General features: G+C 38.3%; 1 long non-coding RNA gene across 1 annotated transcript in view; it reads left to right on the top strand.

The window, feature by feature from the left end:
• LOC106018470 (uncharacterized) overlaps positions 1–25,813 on the top strand; it is a 319,103-nt gene that overhangs the window by 71,325 nt on the left and 221,965 nt on the right. Inside the window, exon 3 of the long non-coding RNA XR_011803780.1 lies at positions 4,905–4,988. This is a non-coding gene — a long non-coding RNA (uncharacterized lncRNA). The remainder of the gene's footprint in view (positions 1–4,904; positions 4,989–25,813) is intronic.

Here is a 25,813-nt window from a genome sequence, read left to right as displayed (position 1 = left end):
GAGTGAGCTTCCTCATCTTTGGAGTAGTCCCAGACACCAGTCTGAAAGAGGAGATAAAGTCAGTGTTGCTAATTATTTAGACTGGGAACAAATGGAGTTTGGGTGGGCAGATTGCTTCACTCTGCTTTTGCCTGGAGACATTCTGCAAGTTTTGTTGCTTTCAATGTGAAGGCCTAGCAAAAATGCTTACCTAATGGAGGAAGACATCTGCAGGTAAAAAGGTCTTTTAGAGCAGGAAGCAGAGAGATTTATTTGAGGCTAAGATAGCCTCAACTATGGCTCTGGTTGGTATGTCAGCTTTCTGGAGGTTCTAGGTACGAGACAGAAGCTGCAGGTAATGGAAAGGCTGAAGTGCTAAATTTGTATTTGTTTTGAACGTAGCTGCAATGCAGGGTTTCCTTCACTGTAGTGCCTTAAAGTCAGTAACCAATAAATGTATTTAATAGAAAAAAAATTTGTATGCTATTTGGAGCTTTAGAGCTTTTAGATTTTTGAATTGCTTCTCTTCTTTTGCTGCTGTGACCCCCAGATTGATGGTTTCAGCAATTATTTCAGCACTGTTGTAGATCAGCAGATAAGTTCCCTATACTGGCAAAGCTCCATGACCACTGTGTGTGTGTGTGTGTATCTTAAATATGAAAGGCATAGAAAATATACTGACCAGACAGCACAATGTCCTATTAGTAGTGCTTGTTTAGGACATATAGGCCTTCTATTTCAATACCTTCTTGATTACTAGCACTTCCTTTCTGTTTTCTGTATTCCCAAATACATGCTTGAATCTTGAAATATAGTCTTACTATCACTGCTAATATTTATCTGAATTAAAATGTGCCTTTGAAAATGCAACAATAAATCAGTGAGGTACACTAACAATTGTCAGAAAACTAGGAACTAGGTTACGCTTGGCTTATGGAGATTGTCATGTTATCCTGTGTGTTTTTCCTAAGTATTCACGAATAAGCATGAGTTGACGGGCTTTGCATTTAGGAGTGAACTGAAATGTCAGCTGAGTGCTTCTGAGTGTTCATTGTGGTCTTTATAGATAGCCAAAACTCACAGCCTGAGCTCTGATTTTCCTCTGAGATTCCTGGGAGAGAAATCAAGTTCCACCTGTTATATGGGCAGGTGATACTTGCTATGGGCTGACTAATTGATTTGATGAGCCTATTCTACAAGACAGGAGGATCTTTCAGGAGTTCTGTGACATTGTTTTCTAGCAAAACAGATGAAAAGGAATGCGCTGTTGTGGGAATTTTGCCATGTTGGTAGACATTGTTACATTCAATGAAGTTGACTGGGAATTCAGAACAAAACTCAAGCAGACTCAGAATAAATTAGAATAAAATCAAAGACAATACTTGCATGATGCCCTGTGAGGAAAATCTGTAAACTTTCGTACAGTTCTCCTAACTGACAGAGATCCTGTTCTCATGTTAATGTTGCCAGTAATGAAGAAATATGGGAACAAAAGTCCAGAGAGTATGTGTTATACAAGCAGAATTGTGCTGAAACAGCCTGAATAATGGTATTGTCTATGGGATGCCAGCCAGCCCTTTAGTGCTTACCACCACTGCAAAATCGCTTGCTAATCCTGCACCAGCAATTGTTTTTCTAAATCATGTTGGGACTTTGATTTCATTGTAACAGGGCAAGGCTAGGGAGGTTTGGATCTGAGACACGGGACAGATGGTTTGTGTTTTTGGAAGAAGGGTGCTTTGTAATGGTGTGTCATGCTGGAATCATGTCTGACAACACCCTGCGCAAGAACCAGAGCTTTGAAAGAGGCTCTCTGGTGCCCAGTGCCTGTGCTGTGCTCTTACCCCATGAGGCTGTCTGCTACTGACCATGGCAGTGATCGTATTTGGGACTCTTCTAACTTCTTGAAGTCACTCTTGAAAGCCTTTTTAGTTCCAACATAAAAAGTTGACATCTTTGTCAAAGTAGTTTCGGAGGAAAAAGGATAGAGCAGCAACTAGTCTGGCCACTAGTGCCTTGAATTTCAGACTTTACCATGTTACCTTGCCTGTCTAAGTGGTTGAATCAGAAAGGCAAGTCTTAAATGCTGTGAATTGAGATATGCCAGCTTCATAAGCAATTAGCAAGGAAATGTTAGCTGAGGATGTGCATTCAGAACAGTTTCATTTTTCCTAAAAGTCCACCTTGAACTATTTTGTATTTTGCTGATTAATATATAAGCATTATGAGAGCAAGAGAGAGTTTAATTTAGCTACAAAATACGAAGATCTGTTTGTGGTGCTCATGTTGATGTATCTGAGCATCAGAGGAGGGCTTTCACAAGGCTGGTAAATGAAGAAAAGTCCCTGCTTGTTTCTTGTAGATATTACTGTTAGGAGACTGGAGAACATTCAAGCATACATATCAATGAACTATTGCTAAAAACAAACAGTTTTGTAATAGTGTGAAGTAATTAGCTCTGTGGATGGCTGCTGAAGGAAATAAGCTCTCAGCCTAGTAGAAGCAGAGTGGCTCCCAGCAGGCTAAAAGCATCCTGCATCAGAATTCTTCTCTTATTCCTCTTTTGTCTGTTTTGTTGCTTCTTAACCCCAGCTTCAAAGCAAGGTAATTATTTCTTTACAGGAGTTAGGAGCAAAGCCTAAACTAAATGATGAGTGAGGAATGGCTTCAATCAGTTTGATTGTCAGTAAGTTTTTAATAAAAATACAAACCCAGCTAAAAAGTCATTGGTAGTGATTATTTTTAAAGTAAATGTCACTGGAAATATAATCACAGTTTTTTCAATTTCTTTTAATTCAAAATAACTTTAAACCTCTTAGTTTATAATAATAAACTAAATTTTTCTACTTTTGCTTTTCATTAGAGTCAGGTTCTTATTGCTTAATTGCTTAATCTCTAATTACTTAACGTACCTAATGTTAGAGCATCTGTGAGTATTCAGATACCACAAACAAATTTCAAAATAATAAAATTATGAAGTTGTAGACTAAGGAAAAAAATTAATAGTGGGAAAGCTTTTTTAACTCCGTGTCAATGATAGGGCATACATGATGGCAATGACCAAAATTATAACAGAAACACAGCCAAATCATGAATCAAAAGTATTTTAAAAGTCCACACTTTATTTCTTGCTAATGGTACCTAATGCTAACCCACTTGCTGTGGGTTTTGTTCACCTCTGAGTTGTATGTCATTTCCTAGTCCTCTGTTTACTTCTCACCAGCTAAATCCTTGGGTACACTTTTATCTGACTTGAACATCTTTATCTTGTACTCAAGCATAGAAATGTGCAGATAATAGAATTTAATGAATAATGAAATTGCTCTTAATTAAAAGTCACTATGAAATCAATGCTGAAGGTTCTTCCTGTTATGATATTAAGGTAAGTTAATAAACATTCATTTGTCTTACTCATTAAGAAAATCTAATGTTACTGCACAGCTTTTTTATATTCTGTCTAAAGCCCACAGAACTTCTTCATAAATCAGGTTTAAAAAAAAAATAAAAATCTTATAAAGCTAAATGACCTTATACATCAATGCTTCCAGATAAGATCCAGCACAAGCTACTCTGAAGATGGAGAGCATCAATCTTAGGTGATTCATTTCCTCAGCTACTCCCAATACAATTTAGTGAATACATAGTCTCTGCAATAAAAACTTTTCCCAAAAGGCTGAATATTTATAGTAAGATGCACTTAGTACAAAAATTGCATCATCTCTTGCATAAAAGCTATGTAGTTGCATTTGAACAATGAAATAAACATCTTAATAAACTTTTTTTTTTTTTTTTTAATGAACCATTTCTCACAAAAATACTGTTTCACTTTTATCTCAATAAAGAAATCACAGGGGAGCTTTCTTATTATAGTATCAACTAGTACGTATTTTCCTGTCCTTCAGTTTTCTGGGAAATTCTTATTATCAAATTCACAGCATCCACATTTACAAACACATTTAAGAATCTTGACTTTTACTTTCCCTCACTGCAGGACAATAAACTCTCATTTGCACAGAAGAACTGGAAGATGATTGTTCACTTTTTAGTTTCTGGCATCAATTGTCTATGTTTTGTGTGAAAGGTGGGAAAAAGTTATTTACATGTCAGAATATATTTTAAGGAATTTGGATGTGAAGTCCTTTGGTAATCTGAAGGTAAAAGCTAGAACTGTAAAATCCCATGTGGCCATCTTTCTCAGTTTACATAAGAGGCAGCCAGTCAAGGAGAGGTTAGAAAATTTTCATTTTTAAGTTTGTCATTCTTAAACTAAACTTTATTTGGAAAAAAAATAAATTCTATGAATGCTATCTAGAAGAATGTCTATGGGTTTTCTCCCTGCTCTTGCACCTCTCAGCCTGAGACTGGAGGTGAGGTTTCATGAGTAGGGAACCTTCTTGAAAGCTGTGAGTATGGTACCATGAGCAGGACAGGTAGATGTGGTCAGTAGCAAAGATGGCAGCAGGAGGAAGGTGAAATTTAGCTTAGTCTTCATTTCAGGACAAGCAGAGTGAGCAGCCCGAAGTGTTCTTGGAGAAGCAGCCAGGTTACAGTGGTAGGAGTTGGGTGACAATATCATGCTCAATAATTAGAGATTAATGAAGTTGGAAAAACAGTATTTCTCTTTCATACAAGTCAGTATGTCTGAGCATATGCAATCAGATATGCAAGAATAAAATTTAAAGCATCAGTTGATACTTACAAACAGGGAGGACTTCGTTTCTGAGGAAAGGCTTAGTAGTCACATTAGGAATCATGAATGAAAGCTGGAAGATTTGAATTGATAAGCAGATTGTCAAAGCATTAGCTACTCAATGGCAGCAATTTGATTGACTGGAAGTGCTAGTATACATTTAAAGGAACAAAATGCTTTAATGCGTCTCTGTATAATTTGATTCCTCCTTACCATATCTTTTTTCTTGCAACAGTCCATTTCAGAAATGACACCAAGACTTATGCCATATCATGACATACAACTCACTGCGCTTGGGTGCAGTAGTAGAAACTGAAAGGTAAGCAATTAATATATCTGCACTAAATTATTGAAGATAGCCCAGCATCTAAATTTCTTAATACCTTGCTAGTGTTCTTGGTATTACTTTCTTGGAGTGGCTGATTTGTTGTTCTCCAACAGCTTATATTTAGACATCAAACAGTAAATAACGTACCTAGAAATAATACTTTGCAGCCTTTGTCAACATATGTCTTTTACACGATGTTAAGCTGGCTTAAGATCAGACAAAGGATTTACTATTTATTTATTGCTCAAAAGACAGAGGCTGGTCCTCAGCTCCTCAGTGCAGCTTTCCCTACTAGATAACATGTGCTCCAAATGAATACTTTGTTTATACTATAATTACAAGTTTTGTTTTGGGGAAGTTCCTTTGAATTTAGGATCCTAAAATTAGATCAGTTCCACACATTCTACTCTCAGACAACCTTGCAAACAGTAGGTGAAAAAGCCATTGTTTATTTATTTTTTAATGCTTGATTTGTGTCTAACTACAGATTATGGAATAACTTGTCTAAATAAAAGAGAATAGGAACAGTTATGAATATTCTCCACTGAATGCTGACTGAATCAGCAGCAGTTAAGAGGGAAAACATCTTTTGCTTTAGGAAGCTCATCTTGCTAGTTTCTTTTTAGTGAGGTATCCTTGGAGGAAGGAGAGCAGATTGTTCCATGAGCAGGGTAACTGATGAACTTGGGTTTCCTACAAGTCTGAATTCCTCATCCTTATAGCTGTCACCTCAGATTCTTTGCGATTTCTTTCTCAGACGTCTCAGAGGAGCCTGGTATCTCCTCACTGCAACTCCTCCAGCCCATTCCTGTGTCTTTTGGCCAGCTGGACAGAAAACAGCCTGGGATATGGCTGCTTTGGACCTGTGCATATGTTAATTGTGCAGCTGGTATCTCTTAGGATGTTCAGAAAAAAAAAAAAATAAAAAATTTCAGGCTTGTGGCACTCATTTCCACAAACTACTGGGAGCCTCATGTCTTGGAAACTCCTCCATATCTTCTACATTAAATTGAAGCAGCCCAATAAGAGCAACAGTTCCCAGCAGCTTGCTCAACCTCAGTTTCCTTGGGTAATCAGAGTGAAGAGAGATTTTAGCTTTCTGGGGTTTTATGAATAAATTAAGTGCATGATAGTGACTGTTTTCCAGTATACAAATGTGATGTAATTACAAGTTGTAAACTGTTTTTAGTTTGTGAAGCCCTCTTAACCTAAATTTCACTTTGTGCTTGAATTCAGGTAAAACCCCCTTTCAATTGTTTTTCTTCCCATCCACCTCCTCCCTGACTGCGTAACATCAAGCTCTTTAAGGTGGAAAAAAAAAAGTTGATTTTTGTTGTTCTATTTTTAGATTATTTATGATGGGTGCAAATAGCTAATGTTGAGTAGCCATAATTGCTATCAAGAGACAGCAACAGACAAATGTATTGCAAAGCTAACGTGCTGGCTGTCAGTACTGGATGTGTGTACTTCTTAGAATTTTTCTCACATCTGGTTGTCTAGAAAGAAATAAAAAAATAACTGTTAGCAGAAGTAATTTCTATGGAAGTAATAGTTAAGAGGAGGGGAGTGTCAGTTTGTATTAACAAATGTCAGTGTATGCTATTTGTTTCAATGTTGTCTTTTTCTCAGGCAAATTAATCTTCTAAAATACAGCTTTTTATATTGAACATAGCTGTTTCATTAGTTATTTCTTATGAAGATGATCATAAACTGCAAGGCGGGTAAGTGCAATTTAGGACTTCCAGTATTGAAACAGCTGTTTAGTTTCGAGTGATTGCAAGTACTTCATCAGTACGGGTTTATTGCTGTCCTGCATGAGCTGTTTTGGCATTCCAGGATATGCTCAGTCTTAATAGCTGCCCAATATTTAAACAGGGAGAATAGCCTGGATTTCAGGCCCTGAAAGCTCTGACATTACTTTCTGGTGCAGTCCCAGAGGGCCATGTGGTGCCTTTAATTGTGAACAAGTAAACATTAGTCTGGTGGCTTGAGCAATTCAGTAGATGAAATGAGACAGAAGTTGTCTCTGCAGGTGGGTTAACAGCTGCTGCCAAGTGCCTCTCTATCTTACTATCTCAGAGCAAGCCTCAGAGATGAGGCTGAATAATTTCCAGTGTCACATAAAGACTGGGAAGCAGCAGGAGAGATGTGTTGTGATTCTTATGAAAAAAGATTGATGTAGTGTTTGTTTCTGAAGACTTGAAATTGAGAGAGAAAAACACTTTTTTGTAATTTTTCCAAGTCATTTGACTTCAGATCTTAACATAGGTATACAAATTCTAGCCTTTGTAAGTGTACTTGCAAGTAGTAAGCAATTAACCCCCTAAATACAACTACCTATAATTTAGCTATCAATTAATTTTGTCTCAATGCCTCAAAAATTGACACCTGCAAATAAGTAGGACAATCTGTCTGGAACAAGTAGCTTGTGAACATAATTACCCGTCTTATTTACAGATGCTCAGTTTTGACAGAAGCTTTAAGGAGGGGAGAGAAAGATACAACGTGGAAATAGCTCTGACAAAAATGAATGAATCAAAGCTCACCTTCTTCCAAAGCAATCCTATTCAAATATGAGAATTCCCTTCACTCTTTCCCCTTATTTCTGCAGGTGGCCAAGCTATTACTACTGGTGATATAGACCTAGACATTAAATTACCATAATTAGCAAGGGGAGAACAGGAAAATAAATTAAGATATATTAAACAGGAGATAAAGGAGATTACTTTCAAAACAAAACAAAACCAACTATTCAATGTTTTGCTGAGCTGTCTTTACTTGTAAAATACTTCCATGGCAAGCTGACATTTCCAATTCATTTTTCCTCATCTCTGTAATTGGAAGTGGGACACATTTTCCTATCAGCTGTGCATTTGAGGCCAATGCATCAGCAGGCTGATTCTGTTAATGTATATCTGTGGCCGGATACAAGTTTGCTTTCTAAAAATCCATAGAAAGCAGATTAAATGTGTCATCTATGCAACTGAATCTTGAGCTGTGATCTAGCTGTATTTTAAGAGCTAATGAGGGTCACTGTGTGTCACAACTTGAATGGGTACTTCCAGGAAAAATAGAAGTGTGGTAGGAAGTACTCTTTAGTGCATCGCTAAGTGGTACTTGCCCTTTGACTCAGAGATACAATACAGCGTGCGAGATGCTATAATGGTTTATGCAGTCTTCTGTGTTGGTGTCCAAACAGATCAGTCATATTTATAACATTGAGCAGCATAAAGGTTCATTATGGGAGGTGATAAGTGAATAAACCAGTGAAAAGGAATCTAAATACCTGGCCTTTACAATGGGTAGCAACAGAACCTGTGGAAGCTCTTTTTTAAAGTCTGACCTCTTTAAAAGTAAGCTGCTGGAAAGAATTACCTTTTATAATGTAATACTAGTAAATATATATTAATAAATAAATAATGAAACACACACTGCTAATGCTGTAGAGACTATAAGAGCAAATGGATTAAAAAGGAATACAGTAGCATCATAAATAAATGCACTAGTGGCAGTAACCTACCAGATTTGAAGTCAACCCTCTGTTCAGGCAACTGCTAGTTTGCCAGAACCACACTGTGAAGGCCTTAATTCCTGTGCTGTTTTTCTTCCTCATCATCTACATCTCTGCCTGAGATAAGATGCAAAGTTCAAGGGATATTTTCCTGACACAATGCATCCCTTCTTATAACGACATGGGCGTATGAAAGAGAGGTTTTTTTTTTTACAAACAGGAGGAACTGTGTTCTGTTAGTCAATAGCATTTAATAAAATGAGGACTGCTAATAGTAAGGAAGTTGGGAATTGACAGTAGAACATGTGAAGTGGAGAAAGCTGAGGGACAAATCTTGAGTGTATTTGGGAGATGGCTTTAAGATGTGTCTAATGTAGTTTCATATTATCACAAATCCTTTGACACCATATTAAACTTCACTAAATTAACTGTCCTCATAGAACTGATGGATTTCCTTGAAGCTTTAGTGAATGTCTGTGTTTCAAATCCTGCTACTGAAAATGTTCAGTAATCCCAGTTCGTAACCCTGATACACTGTAAACATATCAGATGATCAGAATACAAGGAACTGGACCGAGACGTGGATCTCACCCTGTGAATGTCACTCAAACACCAGCCTGAAATATGGGTCACTCCATATGCAAAAGACATCTGTTTAGAAATATATATTTAAAAGGTTTAGTCATTGTTTTACATCCTTTGCATGCCAGACTTAAACTTTCTCTTGACAGATATGTTTTTGAAGTCTTAATTTCAAAATCTCTGTCGTCATTTAGCATTTAAATGTAAATCATGCTTAAGTTGAAAACTTGGCATGGTGAAGAGAGATTTGAAAATAAACCCATTGAGACTGGGGCTTGTCTGAGAAATTGAGCATACACAGAGGTAAGGGAACAGTGCAAGTTCTAAAAGATGTGTTATCAAAAGCAGCAGAAGGACTTAATCTTATCTCTCCAGAATGCTTCAGAATAGTTTTCTAAGCTTGGCTCAAGGTAAAGATTGCTCTTCAAAGTGAAAATTTTGGTATTTCTCACCATCTTCAACATTTTAATGATTTCATGAAGCACCTTCTCTGTTTTTGTACAAAGTATAGCATCCTCAGAATCTCTCTGCTAGCCTTGAATTTTATCCATGGCAACCTTTTCTTTCTCATCTCTTTCATCTACTTATAGATATTAACATGAATAATTGCGCTAAACTCATCAGAAAAATGTTAACACAACCTGTGCATTATTTAAAAAAATAATAAAACCCTTTTGGTCTATGAAGTATACTTGCATTTCCCTTGGCAGTATCGGGGTCATACAGGGAGCAGAGAATGGAAGAAGCTCTGATCAGGTGTTTACGGGGCTCTAAGTGAGGAGTGAAGCTTTGCAGTAAGCCAGCAGGAACACTCCACATGTGGCCTGCCTGAACTATTGAGCCTACAAGCTGAGATAGTTTGCCTCTGGGGCAGTCTGGGAAAAGGTGAGGCTCAGATGAAGCAGTCTGTGCTCCTTAGATGGAGTTCCCTGGTGGCAATGTGTGGAGGTTAGCAGGACTAACTCACCTGTTCTGCTTCTACAACTAAATGCAGACGTTAAGGATATGTGTGGGCAGACACCTGCTTCTGTGCACCTTCCTTTTAAACAGAAGTTCTGTGAAGCAGTGTTACCTCCAAGGAAAAAGCTTCTGGGGACTCAACATATGGAAGAAGAATTTTTGACTGCTGAAAGTGTTTGATGCTGAATTCTTTCTGCTGTTTCAGAAGATAAATCTAGACTTTTAATCATGATGATGTGTTGCTGCTCTATGAGGCTGCCAAGTAGGGAGGTTCAGTATCTACTGAGGGGAGGTTAAAAAGCAAGCCTTCCATTTAAGACAGGCTTTGTGTTAAATGAGGTACAAAAACCAAACTAAACAATCTCTCTCAAGCAGGCAAGTTTCGCTTGATATGGTTTTCTCAATTGCAGTTAACTAGCAAGGGATATGTGACATTATTTGGAGGGGGCAGCAGTGGATAGAAATTGGGGAAATGCCAATTTATAGCTTTTCTGCACAGTGTGCACATATGTCAAACATTTGCACAAGTGTTGGTTGTACTACTAGGTGAGATGTGCTGTCACACAGCTGGCCTAGACCTGCCAGACTAAATTTTCACAGACCTTCTGTGGTTTTTTTTGTTTTGTTTTTCCCCAACAGTTCTTCCTTTAGGTACAGTATACTGAGACAAAAATGTTTGTTCTTAAGAAAATAATAGAGTACAGTGGACAAAGCACTAGACAAGGCATGAAAATTCTCATCCTTATTAATATTGGGTACTATGTTCGATATATGGCACTTCACAGCAGAGCAGGCAGACAAATAAGTCTTTACTGGTAAAACCTCAGTGATCCCTTTACATCAAGCCTTTCAACAGCAGTATGTTTACAGAAGAGGTGGTTATCCCTGGTGTTAGTTCAGGATGGAAAAACTGTATTGAAATAGTAAATGAAAATATGCTAATCTTTGGTTTTAGAATATATTCTGGTAAGTACCGTTTAATGGCAGGAGAGCAGGTGTTAGATATGGCCAAATACTTGCATAATATTTGCTTCTCTTTTGGGGAAGTATACAGCTTGAGATAAGCAAGCTCTGTTATTAAATCCTGTGTTGGTACGAGGCATTTATATCTAATTAAACTTAATAAATTTAATTTGCTAACATACATGTATCTCTGCCTGTAGATGTGCATACTGTGTCAGAGGCAAATAATGAAATTTAATTTAGTGCAAGCATGTAGGACAGTTGTACGGTTAATTTGATGAAAATATTTTGTTTGTAACTTCCATTCCTTTTTTTGGGTGTAGAGTCAGGACCTCTCAGCGGCACATACAGTACTCATTTCTGTATAAATGAGTGCACAAGCCCTAAAAAAGAAAGAGGTTTTAACAGAAATGTTGCCACAGCAGAGCTAACAGGAGCAGCTAAGAAGTAACACATGTAAGATGTTAATTTTCTCAGTGGAGGTCAGATGATAGGAGGCCTGTAATGGTATCTCTGGATGGGAGTTAACAGCTGGTGTCTTCTCTTGGTGGATGACCGTATTAGAGCTGATTCCTCCAGCATGGCTAATCTGTGTATGTAGAAGAGTGAGGTGTAGACGTTGGTAGCATTTGTTGTTTTTGATGCAGAGCAGACATTTCAATCCCAATTCAACAGTGGAATCCCCAGAATGATTTTCTGTGCGTCTGTGTAATGTAAGCTACCAAAACCACAGTTTGAACTAGATGTATATTACTACTTCTATAGTACATAAAGACAGCAATCTTTGTTAGTTTGCTGTTACAGAGACAGCAGGAGTCATACTTTTCTGTCCTGGAGAAAAAAGCTTTTAGTTCTAATACCTGTGCATACTTGAAAAAAAGCTTTTACATGCTAAAGAGAGTACTTACGTCCCCTGCTAAATCTACACATTCACTGGTATCATAAACAATTGCAACTGCAGCATGCATGCTAGATTGTGTATATTACAGTTCATTAAACAGCCCTTAGGCTGACTAATTGTGCCAGATGGTATAATTTTTTGTGTATACTTGACTTACCATGAGTGTTACTATCTCAATTCTGATATTTATCTGTAGTAGCTGGGGGGGAAGGGAGGAGGGTCCTGATTCACAGGCGCCTTCACTGAAAAGATCAATTGCAGATGGAAACAATTTAATGAGTTGTGATTCTAGATATATTAACAGGAATGTGAACAGTCAGCTTTCACCAGGAGACCTACCAAATAAAACAATATCTCTCCAAAAGCTTCTGATAGTCTTTGAGCATGCTGCCTTGGAATTGCAGGGAGGCTCATACTCATGTATTGGTGGCCTGCAGAGGGGTAAATTAATATTTAGGTATGAGTTCACTTCAATTTTAAACCTTTAAAATAATTGCTTTTTGTGTTAAACAAAGGTGATATATTGCACCCTATTTTGCCCTCTTTCCTAAGGGGCCTTGGTCCTTAGCCAAAGACGGGCACTTGTGAAATTTACCCTCTCCTCTGAACCTCTTTCTCTGAGTTTGTATGTGTGTGTGAATTTAATGAAGATGAATGTTAGATTGTTTTTGCTAGGGATTTAGTCGAACAACCTGGGTTCCCTGCTGATTGTTGGATGAGAAGTGTTTTGTTTATCTAAGTAATTTGTCATAACAGGCAAACAAGTCAAATCAATTCAACAAAAAATTTGCAGGGCAGTGAGTGGAACCACTTCATCCAGCTTAAATGTAAGTGAAGAGGTGACTTGCAAAACCTGGTGGGGCACTTCTGTTGGAATTATCCCTCCAGTGATCTTCGCACAAGTTAGAGGCTGTGATTTCAGAGGAAAAGAATGATTACTCAAAGGGTTTCTTCCGTAAGTACATCTTGTTCAGAAAAAAGTAATTGAAGCCAGGCAAAAACCCTTAGTAAAGGGGAGGCAATAACAGTGGGACATTCCTCTATTTCTGCAAGCCTCCTTCACATCCATTTGGCCTATGGGGCGTTACATCCTTTTTATGAACAGGCCATTTTCACGTGACATGATACTGGAACATACTTGACTGTGAAACTGCATGAATCCAGTACTTTGCACTCTGAGTGCTCTTCTGCAGGCTGCTTCTTCAAGAACGTGCTATACAGACGACATATTAGTATGCAAGTTTTCAAAGTTAGAGGTAGATAAATAATTTTGGAAGTAAAGTTAATATGCCTCTGAAGACACTGCAGACATTTATGATATGCATTGAGTAATCATGTTGATAAGCACATGAAAATAGAAGGTCAGAGCCCTGTGCTGCAGAGGGATTTATTTTTAACATGCACAAATAATCTCTGCTTGCAATACTAACAGAAACTAATAAACAGTAGTACAACCACAGCTTTTTTTTTTTTCAGAGAGAAGGGAATGTGGGTTGCAAGACAAACCTAGGCTAAATACAAACTATGATTTTGCGTTCTATTGCTTAATGCAACTACTTACATACCCAGTAGCTGCCCTGAGAAGAGCTTTTACAAAAGACATATCACAAGGAATCTCACTTCAAACTATTTAATTTTACCACGGAGCACTGCTTATCTTTTTAATTTTAGTAGTGATTAAATCCCTTCTCTTGTGTGCCTGAACAAAAATGGTATAATCTTAACAGTTCCTTGGGACACATTATACCCTTTGGGGGCAGGCGGGGGGGTTCAGAATGGACAAGTAATTTAATTTATTTTAGAAATGTCGTTTGGAGTTGTATACTTCAGAGGCTCATGTGCCTGTTGCTAGGTTTGCCTTTCACTGCTATGGCAACAGTCTGGTGGTAGGGCTCAGTGGGAGACGGCCGTGTGATTTATTGCCAAGGGCTCACTGTCCTTGGGGTGAGCAGGCCAAGGATGTCAGTCTTAACACCACAGGGTTTGAGCAGAGGCGAGCATTTTTAGAATTGTTCGGCTTCAAACCCACCTGTCGGTCTCCCTCTCTTTCTCCAGGGACTGACACTGGTAACAGAGGCTGAGCCCAGACTCTGGCCTTTTTAGTGGAAGAAGAAAATGCATGGTCAGGATGCAGGAGCCATGCAAGTGTGTTGAAATTCATCAGGACCACATGCGGTCTCACTCATCATTACTTTGATGGTAAAACTGATTCTACAACCAAGTGAATTATCCAGAAATGAAAGCAGCTAATGGTATTTGCGTGAGATGCTTTGATCATTTCTGATATTTATTGCAAATACTAATTACCTGATTTCTGCCTGGTAGAGGTGTTGAGTTGGCCAAATGTAGCAATTTCCTGTTCTTACACACTCTCAGGCTATGAAATAGGTGTCTGAGCTGAAGGGATTGTGCCCCATGAGCATACAAGGGACAGATGGGCTGTGTGCCTGCAGCTCAGGGGTGCACCCCGGTGCTAGGAGGCAGTTCTGCTGCTTCCCCTTCTCAGTGCTTTCTAAGGGCTTGAGTTGGTAATTGGCTGTAGGTACTCCGTTCCCTTTGCTTGAGTTCAGGATTGTACCTCACCTACTCCTGATGTGTGCATACCATTCCCAAAGGAAATGTGGCTTTTTCCACTTGCGGTAAAAAGCTGGGTGCTGGCTTGCTGGGTGGTTGTGCATGCCACTTGTGCAGCAGCTTAATTGTGAGTGTGCTTTTCTCTGCCCTCCTGAAGGGATGGAAACACAGACCCTTCTCTGACAGCCTCTGTAACAGTGCAGAAATCCCTACGGTGTAGCCTGCTGCTGCAGGCATGCTGCTGCTAGCAGTCACTGCAGGGGAAGCACTGCAGGAGGTGGGGCAGAGGTCTTAAACAAGGAACAGCTTCACAGCCCCTCTGAGAAGATTTTTAACTTAGAGGTACTAGATCTTGTCTGAGGACAAATGCTTTCATTGTCATGTGAAGAGTGAATATTGCCTTCTCTTTTTTATTTTGTTTTATTTTTATTTTTTTCATTTTGGAAGTTATTTTGGAGGGTGAGGAACAAATGGGCTTATCTCTCTTTATAAAGAGAAAAACAACTGTATTTTTCAAAGGGCCAAATATTGCACGCATAGGTTTCTGTGATGTTTCTTTCATTTTGAGGTAAATAAAAATAAGTTATGTTATCCTAAGTGGGAGAGGTTTCAAGTGACTGCTAGGGTCATTTGAATTGGTAATTTCTAATTATTCAGTGTTAATTATCTTCATAGATTGAAAGAAAAAAAAATAAAATACACAACCTTATTTTGAGCAGCAACAGATAACTTATTAGTTTCAGATTTTGGAATTCCTTCTTAGTTATTAGTAGTTTAATCTCATGTTCTAAAATCGTCAAAACATGAATGTGTGGAAGCATTTGTTTTAGGACTTCAATTGTGGAGTATCCTTTAAATAACAGGCTGGCTTTATCTAAAGAAACCAGAATGTATAACCTCAATACATCCAAGAGGTGATTTTCAAGGATGAAGAGAACAAGTCTGTGTAACTATAATTTTTTTGATTGAAATATATATCATTACCTTTGCAATTGACTATCCATTTTGGCTCAGGTTTTGGGCTGTTCAGTTGTGTCACAGCCATTATTTCAGTTTTCTCCTTTCTTTTTTCTTTTCCCTTTCTTGATTTTAAAGACTGTCTAGCCATCATGATGCAGTCATGACAGAGACAGTGGGCGTCCCCTCAAATAAAGTGTTTTCTTCTTCTGGAGCCCCCAGACTGCATGAGAAGCACCCAGCCCTCCAGCCAGGTGGGTTCAGTGCTGCTTCTCTGCCTGTTTTGCATTCCTGGCACTGTTGAGGAAGGCTTCAGTATCATGTGTTTCCAAGAAAATTCAGACAGCTGAGTTAACAGTGGAGTAAGCAATGGTGTCCTCAGCCCATCACCTTTCAGTTACTTTCAGGATTTTCAAATTTGCATTCTACATGGTGATGCACTTGTTTTCCTCCTCTAGATGAAAGACTAAATTAGACATTAGGATATTTACACACTAATGTAAATCATACTTGCTTGTTTTTTTTTGTTGTTGTTTGTTAGGTTTTTTTTCTTTTTTTTTTTTTTTTACTTGAATGTAGTTGTAAAGCAAGAAAGCTATACATGTATTCCACATTCCTAATACTTGCAATGCTGTGATTGGAAATGACAAAGCTGGAGAGAAAATATCCTGTTTCTAAGTTTCCTCATGATAGTCTTCAACACATTCGTTCTTTTCTTACCCTCTGCCACTGCTTAAAAGAATAAAATCTGTTAACAACAGGCATATGTAATCAACAGCTCCTCCCACTTTAAATCTGTCTTGAAGCTTCACTTTTTGGGAGCCCTTCCTACATTAACCTTCTGTTAGGGTTTATATCAAACCAAAAAATACAGTAACTATGGTGCTGTGCAAATGTGTGTGTGCTAAATTGCAAACTTGTTTGCTACCCTGTTGATGGGATGCGATTGAAATCTGCTGGCAAAAGTACAAATATACATTCTCTGAAAATTGAATGAACAGTTACTTGAAGGGATGCACAAATAATTGAATTTTCATCCATTTAGGAAAAAAGAACATCTTGATTTAGCTGATATTTTCGAATGAAGATCTGCAAATTCTTTGGGTTCAGTCGGTTTACAAAATAAGCCAAATAAAAAGCTGATGCTGAATGAATCAGTTGCTTAAGCAAAGAAATGTGGTCTAATTCAGTTTATCCACAAACACTTCAGTTAAATTCTCCCTTCTTTCCTTTAGGGATGATGTTTTAGGGAAGATATTTTTCACTTTGTTATAGTAAGGATAATATCACTTTCTCTGATGCTGGCTTTTAGAATTCAGATCTGATACAATGGTTTGGGCTCTTGTGGTGTTGATTACAGGCTGCTTCACTTCACACTGGTCTTGTTTTCAAGGTTGTGCCTCTGTCATGTATGTCAAATACCTGTGCCCCTGGAGGGATCACTATCAGACTCTGGGGTGTTTATTACATTTAAGCAGAATATCTGAAAGGGAAAAGGACACAAAGCTATAGAAGATTCAAAGGGAAACAACACGCATACCCTCAGGCCTGTTCTGGCTGATAGCCATTCAAGTGGCTGTGCTCTTTTCCAAGTGAGTGGCCAAAGGAAGCTTTTCAGTTTGACGTTCTCCCCTGACTCTCACCTGCACTGCACAAAGAATCTCAGACTCCCTTCAAATAAAATGTATTTCTAGGTCAGGCACACCTCTCACTGAACCGGGAGAGACTTGGCAGGGAGGATGGGAAGGTTCAGTTCTCTTCTAATTTTACACGGAGGCACGATAAGGTTAATGAAGTGGGATCTGTTTACTATGGTCAGACATGAAAACAACCAGTATCTTTTCTGTTTAAAATAAACGCTACTTCTCACCTGGTCGTAATTTCAGAAGTGGTAGAATATTCATGAGTTGTTCTGGTTGATAATGGGATAATGGCCTCTGTTATCTCACTGTGTTCTTATACATAATGCAGGAGAACAAAGAGGGTAGTTTATAGATTACTGAGCACTCAAACTTACTTGCTGCAGAAACAGGAAACACCACATGCTGTGTGAGATGAGTAAACTTTGAATGTTTAGCAATAAGACTCTCATTGTAAATCATAGAAGCTAAACTTTTTTTTTTTTTTTTTAACAGTGTAAATAGAACTCAATGCAATGTTAAAATTGCTATCTTTTTACTAGACCCATGTAGGAAAGAGTGGATAATTCTACGCTGAAACAAATGAATAATATCATAACAGAAAGGCTTCTGGATAGCAAGCAAGCTGTAAAGAGGGCTGTGAGCCCCTGCCTTTTTCTTCCTACTATTTCCATGCTGTTTCTATTCTCCTTTGCTCATCTGTGGCACAGCCTGGAGAGGCACAGGGCTGCTCATCGAGCGGTCTGCTAGCATTTAACTTGCATGCTCTTTTTTCAGGGTTGCAATTGCTATAATATCTTTAGTAGACACTATTTTTATTCAGGTTTTAAAATGGATAAAAGAATTGCATCCACAACAGGGAAGTGTGTTTGTTTGTTTAATAACACTTGCATTGTACTTGCATTAGTTATTTAAAAAAATGTGGTCTGGTTCAGTGAGGAAGGCAGATCAGAGTCCTGATTTTTGTGCCAAAGGCAGTGTGTGCAACTTTCTCCGGAAAATAAAAGGTTGGCATATTTTGTGGTGGATGCTGGAGGGGGTTGAAATGGAGGAGGGGAAAAGCTGGTTTGGTAAATTTGTCTGTTTGTTTTGGAGGCTCTATTGCATGCAACTTCTGCTCTAGGATTCAAGCCTGTTTTTTTTTTTTTCTTTTCTTTTCTTTTTTCCCCCTCTATCTTTCAGACTTAGTAAAAAGAACAAAGCAATTGTGATAATTCATCAAATAATGAAGCTTTGCTTTAGAGCATTCTTTTATTCCTTGATCAGGCAAGGCTTTCTCTTACTGCAATTTTATGTAGATAACAATAGATACATTAGTTCAGTCAGTAAGACATATTGATTACAGGACTACTAATTATTTATTTGATCAGCTATATCAAAGACAATATTTGGACTTCTAGTTTACCTGGAAAAATAAAACAGGAAAGAAGGCTCCATTTTAAAAAGGGAATCATGTTTTGTGAAATCTATACAGAAAGGCTCTTCTGCAATGACTAAATGTAGCAATTGCACCCTGTGAGGGTAAGGCACTTTAAATCCAAGTATTTGAGGCATACGTTTTTTAGTAATGTGGTGTAGTTTGTAGTACCCCAGGTGTAGTTTGGGTCTACTCTCCAGAAATGGTTCAGAACCATTCATGGACTCACTTAATGTTGCTCTGATGTGAGTAACAGGATACACAGGATATGATTTGAATAACGCGTTCAAAGTATTCCTCCCCCTGACCCTGTCTATAACTGCTGAATGCTGAATCCTAGGCCAAAGACTGACTTCAATTTTAATGTGCAACATGGAGAAAGTGGCAGATCACAGCTGTGGGAAGGAGCTGTCTGTCCTTCCAGCACCTGATATAATCACTGCCAGCTGCATGAATTCTTCATCTGCTGCTCTTCTACTGGGGACTGAAGGAAAACTTTACCTTCTCTCAGATGAGAGAAGTGCTGTCTGTTGCTCCACAGCAGCTGAAGGGGAGAAAGGTCCCAGACTCAGCTGGGAGCAGAGCTGCCTATTGCCATTTCCCAGATAAGGTTTTAGCTATGCAAGTGCACTGCTCAGACTTGCTCTCCTGTTGCTTTTAGTCAAGTCACAGAGAGAACGAAGTGTGGTGGCAGAGGACATCTTGGCCAAGCACCTGCCTCAGCTGCTGATGATAAACACAAGTGACTGGAAGTCTCTGCTGAGCCCAGCGCCTGCTTGTGTGAGTGCTTTACTGACATGCTAAATTTTATTGCAGTTAGTGGTTTGAGTGGAGAACTTGTGGTTGCCAAAAGTGGCTGTGTCTCAACAGGCCCAGCCTTGGCATATGTCCTGATTTGGAGAGAGCAGGGACAAAATTAGTAGACTACCCAAGCAAAAATGTGATGTCTGCTTATCTAACGAAAAGTTTGAGGTTTCAAACTTCAAAGTAGCATATTATTTATGAGTTTTAAGCAGCCTTGACTTTTTTCTTCCTTTTCTGGAAAATCAGATACCAAGTGTGAAATACCTGGTGTGGGACTTAGTTTTTTACAAGGTCTCTCCCAGTACTAGCAGGAGACAATCTACCTTCTGTTGTGGCCTTAACAAGTAATGCAGCATCATGAATGTGCTATTTATTAAATTTGCAAATAGGGAGGTATTGGTGAAGAAACATTTGCAAGATATTGTAGACTGCTTTTACTATCTGCTGTCGTTCTGTCCTAAGTAACATCTTCAAAAGAGCTGCAAAAATCATCACAATGCATCACCACGTAGGATACTTCAGTGCAAGAACTCTGTGCTCAAAAGCAAGACATCAGGAGCTAATATTGATGTAATAATTTATACTCTGTTAACATTGTTTGGCTGAAAAACTTACTTTGGAATCATACGACTAAGGTATGGAAACTCAGTGCTGCTAGGTGTCAAGTTAGGCCTTAATAAGATGAGATCAGGAAAAGACTGATGGCTAGAGAATATGAACTGTGGTATTTAGCTAGGGTAGTAATATATACATGAACAAAACAAAAATAAATAAAACAGCTCATGTTGGGAATAAAAGTTTTGTGAATGGATTTTGCTAATAGGTGCTTTTATTGACTTCAGTATGGTCTGTTTCTGAATATCTTCAAACAGGAGAACAATGTAAACCAGTAAATAATATTTTGTTTTAATTATGTTTCCTTATTTTGCTAGGCTCACAGTATGTGCTTTTCCAGATTCTGGGGTGCTCTGTACACAGGAATCTGTGCTTTCTGGAAACACAGGCATTGTGCAAACTGTATTGCACAAAGAGCCATTTCTGAGAGATTAATGCAACCAATGCTAAGGAGGTGGGTGAACGTACCACCAAGAAAAGCTTTGGGGCTGGACTGGAAAGGCCTTTATGGTTCCTGTAGTGGAGAGGAGTTCTTTTTAGTTCGGAAAGTGTTCTCATCTGCTGCTAGTTGTATTTTTTACAAGGCTTGGTCATTGATCAGACTGTGTGTGTAAATGCCTTCACTGGTGACAAATAAGAGAGTTGGCCAAGGACAAGGATCTGTCCCAAGGCAATATTGTTACACTTGCAACTCAATTTTCCAGACAAAAGTACTTGTTGTACTGGCTTGAAGACAACTTGGCTTGGATGAACTGTTTGTAACTGAGACATTACCTTCTAGTTCAGAATGGTCTTGAATGGTATATGACACTTGATTAAAAAAAATAAGTTGAAGTTGAAATAAACAAGGCTATGGTCAGTGGTGGAAGCACAGCACTGGATTTTACATTAGAGTATTAATCGTCCTAGCTGGTTCTCCTTTCACGTTTAGTTTTGCTTTTGCTTTTAACCACAGGTGCTTCAGAGGGGTACTCAGCTGTCAGATATTGGTATGCACAGTCTGAAGTAACTATTTGTGCTGCTTCTGTATGACGGGGACTCCTGTGCTTTGCCAGCTAGACATCCCGCTGAAATGATTTTGAAATCCTCTTGGGGGTGTTTGCAGTAATAGGAAATAAGAGTAATATGGAAAGTAATAGGGGATTTAAGCCTTATATAATGCTTCTTTCTCTTGTAACCAGGTTACAAGTTATTATTGGAGTGCTAGAAGATACGATTCTAGCAAATGGAAATGTTCTTTGCGTTTTTGCAATGCCATAGGAGACAGCAGGCCACTTCTCACAAAGGACTGTATTAGCAAAGCAAAAAAATATTTGGAGGCATTTGAAGTTATAATCGACCGTTCCTGACTTTTGAATTGGATACTATCTAGAAAGTCTTGGTAGTGCAGTTTTATATTTTGTCTATATTTTGCAAATTGAAGTAGCTGCTGTTCATCTGGGAGCAAGTCCTAGTAGTTTTGGAAATACAGCTGATATAATGACACACCAAACACTTTCCTGTGGCCTTTATGTTCCAGAAGTGAAAAAATGCACAAGACTTAGCCAAATTTTATTGTAGTTTTTCTGCTTGTAGTTTCATTATTCCATGTGCAATTATAATACGGTTGAAGAGAAAGGGATGGAGGTTTGGTTGGTTTTCAGTTGTTTGAAAAGCCCCAAACTTTCTGCTTGCCCTCCAGTTTTGGGGCTGCCGTTGTTTATTTTGCATATTTCAAACCAATTATATTCAACCAAACCACGTGTTCCAGTGACTCTTTTTCTTGTGTCTCTTTTTCTTCTTTCTTAACAATCTGAGAATTGGAGCTTTTGCTCATCTCTCATGTTCGCTTGTCTCATGCTAAGAGTTCAGTCTGATAAATGTTTTGTTCCTTGTTTTCCTCAGCTTCCATATCATAAGTTCTCAATTTTGAGCCACAATATTTAAGATTTACCATACGTATATATAAGTATTTTTGAAAATGAAGTTCATAGAGAACAACTGAAAAGTGGTGATCTTCGTACATTATCCACTGGACACGCTGTCCTCATTTTCAAAGGTGGATATTTAGGAGTTCTGTTGGCAAAATATGGGTGTTATCACAGCTTGAGATATTGAAAATTCGAAGGATGTGGTATCTGCTAGAAATAAATTTGTTGTGTTATTGCTTGTATGATGAAATCTTAAAGAGGGTAAAAGTATATCACGTTTATGGCAGGATGCATGCCATCCAAGGTGTGTCGAGAAACAAATTACCAGCAAACTAACAACACATTTCCAAAAATCTTGCTTATCATGAGAGCTGCTAGATGCAGTACAGTGAGAGGAATGGAATACCTTTGAGGTCTGTTCACTTTGACCTTACATATAGGCCTTATAAGCTAGGTGCCTAAAATAACTTTACTATCTACATTAGAGTCGTTGTCAGGCTGTGTTCAACCTCACTGCCTGCTGTGATTCAACATGACTTGAATAAGCTTTTAGAACATGACTTTAATCCTAGAGATTTTGAAGCAGCACCACAGCGTCTTTTAAAATACATGGGTATGAAGCAGCTGTTGAAAATGGAATACCATGGATGAATAGACTTCTCTGTTACAGCCATGGAACTTGCTACCATTTTTCCTCAAGAACAGAATTTTGCAATGCATGAGAACAAGAAACTAGTTTCCAATAATCTCCCATACATCCTTATCACCTGCTGTTATGTGTAGGGTTTTGCATGTGACTCAGCTGTAGGTAAATTCAGAGAAAAAAATAAAAATGATGTGGGAAAATTAGTTCAAACAGTGCCTACACATTTTGGATCTGAGGCTGAACCTGTAAGCATACAGGGTAAGGCCCAAATTTCCAATGAGACATGCACAAATGATTATATTAATAAATTTGGAGTGTTACTTGACAGAAAATGAAGTATGGGAGGCTGCAGAGAGCCATTTTCTTGGAAATTACACCCAGAGTAGGATCATCAAGACTTAACACCTCTTCCTAATTCTTTCTAGTTACTGGGAATTGACCACAGGAGGAGACTATGTGATCATGCCTGGAAGAATTGTATGATTATGCTTTCCCATTCCTTCCATAGATATTTTGATTCCTGAATTGGCACTAGCAAGTGCCCAATTCATTCAGAAGCACTTGATGATTGCTGATCAAGCCCATTTACTCATTTCAAACAGTTTCTACTGACACACCCCTAGGCATGGTCAGGCAAACCTTACTGTTCAACCCTTGTCGCTTTGGGCCCGACATTCTGCTTCAGTCAGCATGGCTGTGAGTTGGTGGTTTGCTTGGACATGAGCTGGGACAGCCATGTTAAACTGCACAGACAGTCTTAAATAGTGTGCTTTTTCACCTGCCCTTTGTCCCCTCTAACATTCGTGTGGGAGTGCTCTCATCTCCCTTTGTATGGCCAAGGAGGATGAACAAGATGTAGCTTAAGCTAGAGCTGTTTCAAAGCTATCTGCATGTCCTGGTTGATCAGTGGAGTCAAATAAACTTGGAAACAGAGCTCAAAGCTGTAGCCTTCCCCTTGTTAGAGGCAGTGACTTGGGTTTTGTCCTTTGTACAGCAGCAAATTTTCTTAGAATTTATAGGAAGTTACCTCTAGACTATTCTCCATCAATTGTAACAGCGGTTTCTCAATGAGGTAAAAATTGTTAGAGAGATCAGATTAGAGAGAGGCAGGGAGGAGAACTGATTGGTAGTTCAATCTTTTAAGTAATCTTTCTTTAGAACCCAGTCTCTAAATAACATTTCATATCTTCTCCTCATCTTAAAGAAATTAATTCCAGTCTTGCAACAAGTGGCTAAGAAGCATTTTGCTGTGCTTTCACACTGCATATTGAAGGATTGTTTTAGTAGCATGAGAAGCCTACGCTTACCAAAGGAAGGACTCAGTTCTGTTTCTCAAATTCAGAAGGAAGGGTTGGGTAGAAAAGAGGGAATCTTTGCAGTCTTACAAAGTTATGTAGTGGCCTTAGACTCAAATAATGACATAAAAGCAAAAATCTGAAAATTCAAGCTTATTTTGACATCAGCTCTTAGATCTAGTCCAGCATTTGAATTCTGAAAAGTTTGTGCATCTAATTCAAGTGAAAATCTTTTAGATACAAAATCTAAAAGATTTTGTTTGTTAAATGATCATTTTGTTTATTAAATGAACATACATTTAATTGGAAATCCTAAAAAGAAAAGTTCTTAAGTTGAAATTAATCTGCAGTGTGTGTGCACATTCAAGTATGCTTTCACTATAATCAATAACGTTCATGCTCTCTCTCAGTAACATCTTCCTATATTGCCCAAGATCATGAGCTTTACAGTTGAATTTAGCAGTAAATATGTTTTAAGTAAATAACTCTTCCCTTTACTTGGTTGAGTGTTTTATTATCTATTTGTCTTCCCCCTGAACAGATGTAAAACAGCTATTTTAGGAAATCTGGTTGTTTAGCTTTGTCATTTCAGTAATAATAATTTGGTCTCTTTGTACAATAAGGTCATCTGCTTAGCAGATGAAGGCAGCAGATACAGTCTTTCTGGGTATTAATGAGGCCTTTGATATAGTCCCTCACAGTATCCTTCTGGACAAACCGTGCAGTTGAAGAGGTCCACACTATGCTGCTGATGAACTGACTGAACAGAAGAGCTCAGAGGGTTGTAGTGGATGGGGCTACATCTGGCTGGCAGCCAGTCACTAGTGGTGTTCCCCTTGGCTCAGGTCTAGGGCCAGTTCTCTTCAACATTTTTATCAGTGATCTGAATGCAAGAATTGTATGCATTCTTAGCAAACTCACTGATGATTGTAAACTGGGAGGTGTTGTTGGCTGTCTTAACAGCCAAGAAGCATTGCAGAGGGTTCTAGATACATTGGAGCACTGGGCAGTCATTAATGGCATGAAATTCAGGGAGGGTAAATGCTGGGTGCTGCACCTGGGACAGAGTAATGCCGGAAACAAGTACAGACTGGGAGAATATGCAGAGAGGAATTTGATGGTGCTTGCTGACAGCAGGCTGACCATGACCCAGCAGCGTACCCTGGCTAAACTCTATTCTGGTGTGCATTAAACACAGCATAGCAACCCAGTCAAAAGACGTGGTTCTCTTGCTATGTTTAGCATTGGCATGGCCTCACCTTGAATATTGTGTGCAGTTCTGGGCTCCGCAATATAAAAATGATGCGAAGATATTTGAATATGTCCAGAGGATCTTTGTAGCTCCCTTCCAACTGAACTATTCTATTCTAATAACATCTTCTAATTCTTCCTATAACGTGCTTAAACAGTTTAAAATTATTCAGAAAAGTTTTCTGTTTTGTCAGTTCTAGTTTAAAACAACAAAAACATAAATCATGAAACTTTGTTGATTCAAAATGAATCTTTGCTTCTGCTATTACAGAGAAGAGTTAGGTTAGACTTGCAACTGTTGTGCAGTGTTTGAAAACCAAGGAGAAGTCCACAAAAAAGTATAATTTAAATTGAGCATGAAACAAGAAAAGCTATGATATGGTTAATAATTTAACATTGCAGTTAAAAGCTAGTTACCATTTAACATAAATAAATTATGTGGGGTAAGAAATAAAATTAACAGTGGCAATCCTTGGGAGAAAATTCCAGATCACTTGTAACAGCTTATCCGTACCAAATGAAACAAAAGCCTATTATTAACATTCTCAGTAATTGTTGTTTGTGTTTAAAAGGCATAGGTATGGAAGTATTTGTTGGAAATATTTTTTTCATACTTTGTCTTGCTATTAAACTCAAATAACTCTTTAACAAAACAGTGACTCAATATATGTGGAAAGGCTTCATGAGTCGTGTGGTGTTTTGCATCGTGTTTCTTGCATGACGGCAGTCTTACATACCTGAACATTTGGTCTTGACCAAGAAAACCAAAGAAAACCTGAGAAAATAATTC

The sequence above is a fragment of the Anas platyrhynchos genome, chromosome 1, assembly GCF_047663525.1.
Source record: "Anas platyrhynchos isolate ZD024472 breed Pekin duck chromosome 1, IASCAAS_PekinDuck_T2T, whole genome shotgun sequence".
In the NCBI taxonomy this organism is placed as follows: Eukaryota; Metazoa; Chordata; class Aves; order Anseriformes; family Anatidae; genus Anas; species Anas platyrhynchos.
The sequence above is the reverse complement of the archived record's forward strand: the minus strand, read 5'-3'. Positions and strand labels throughout refer to the sequence as shown.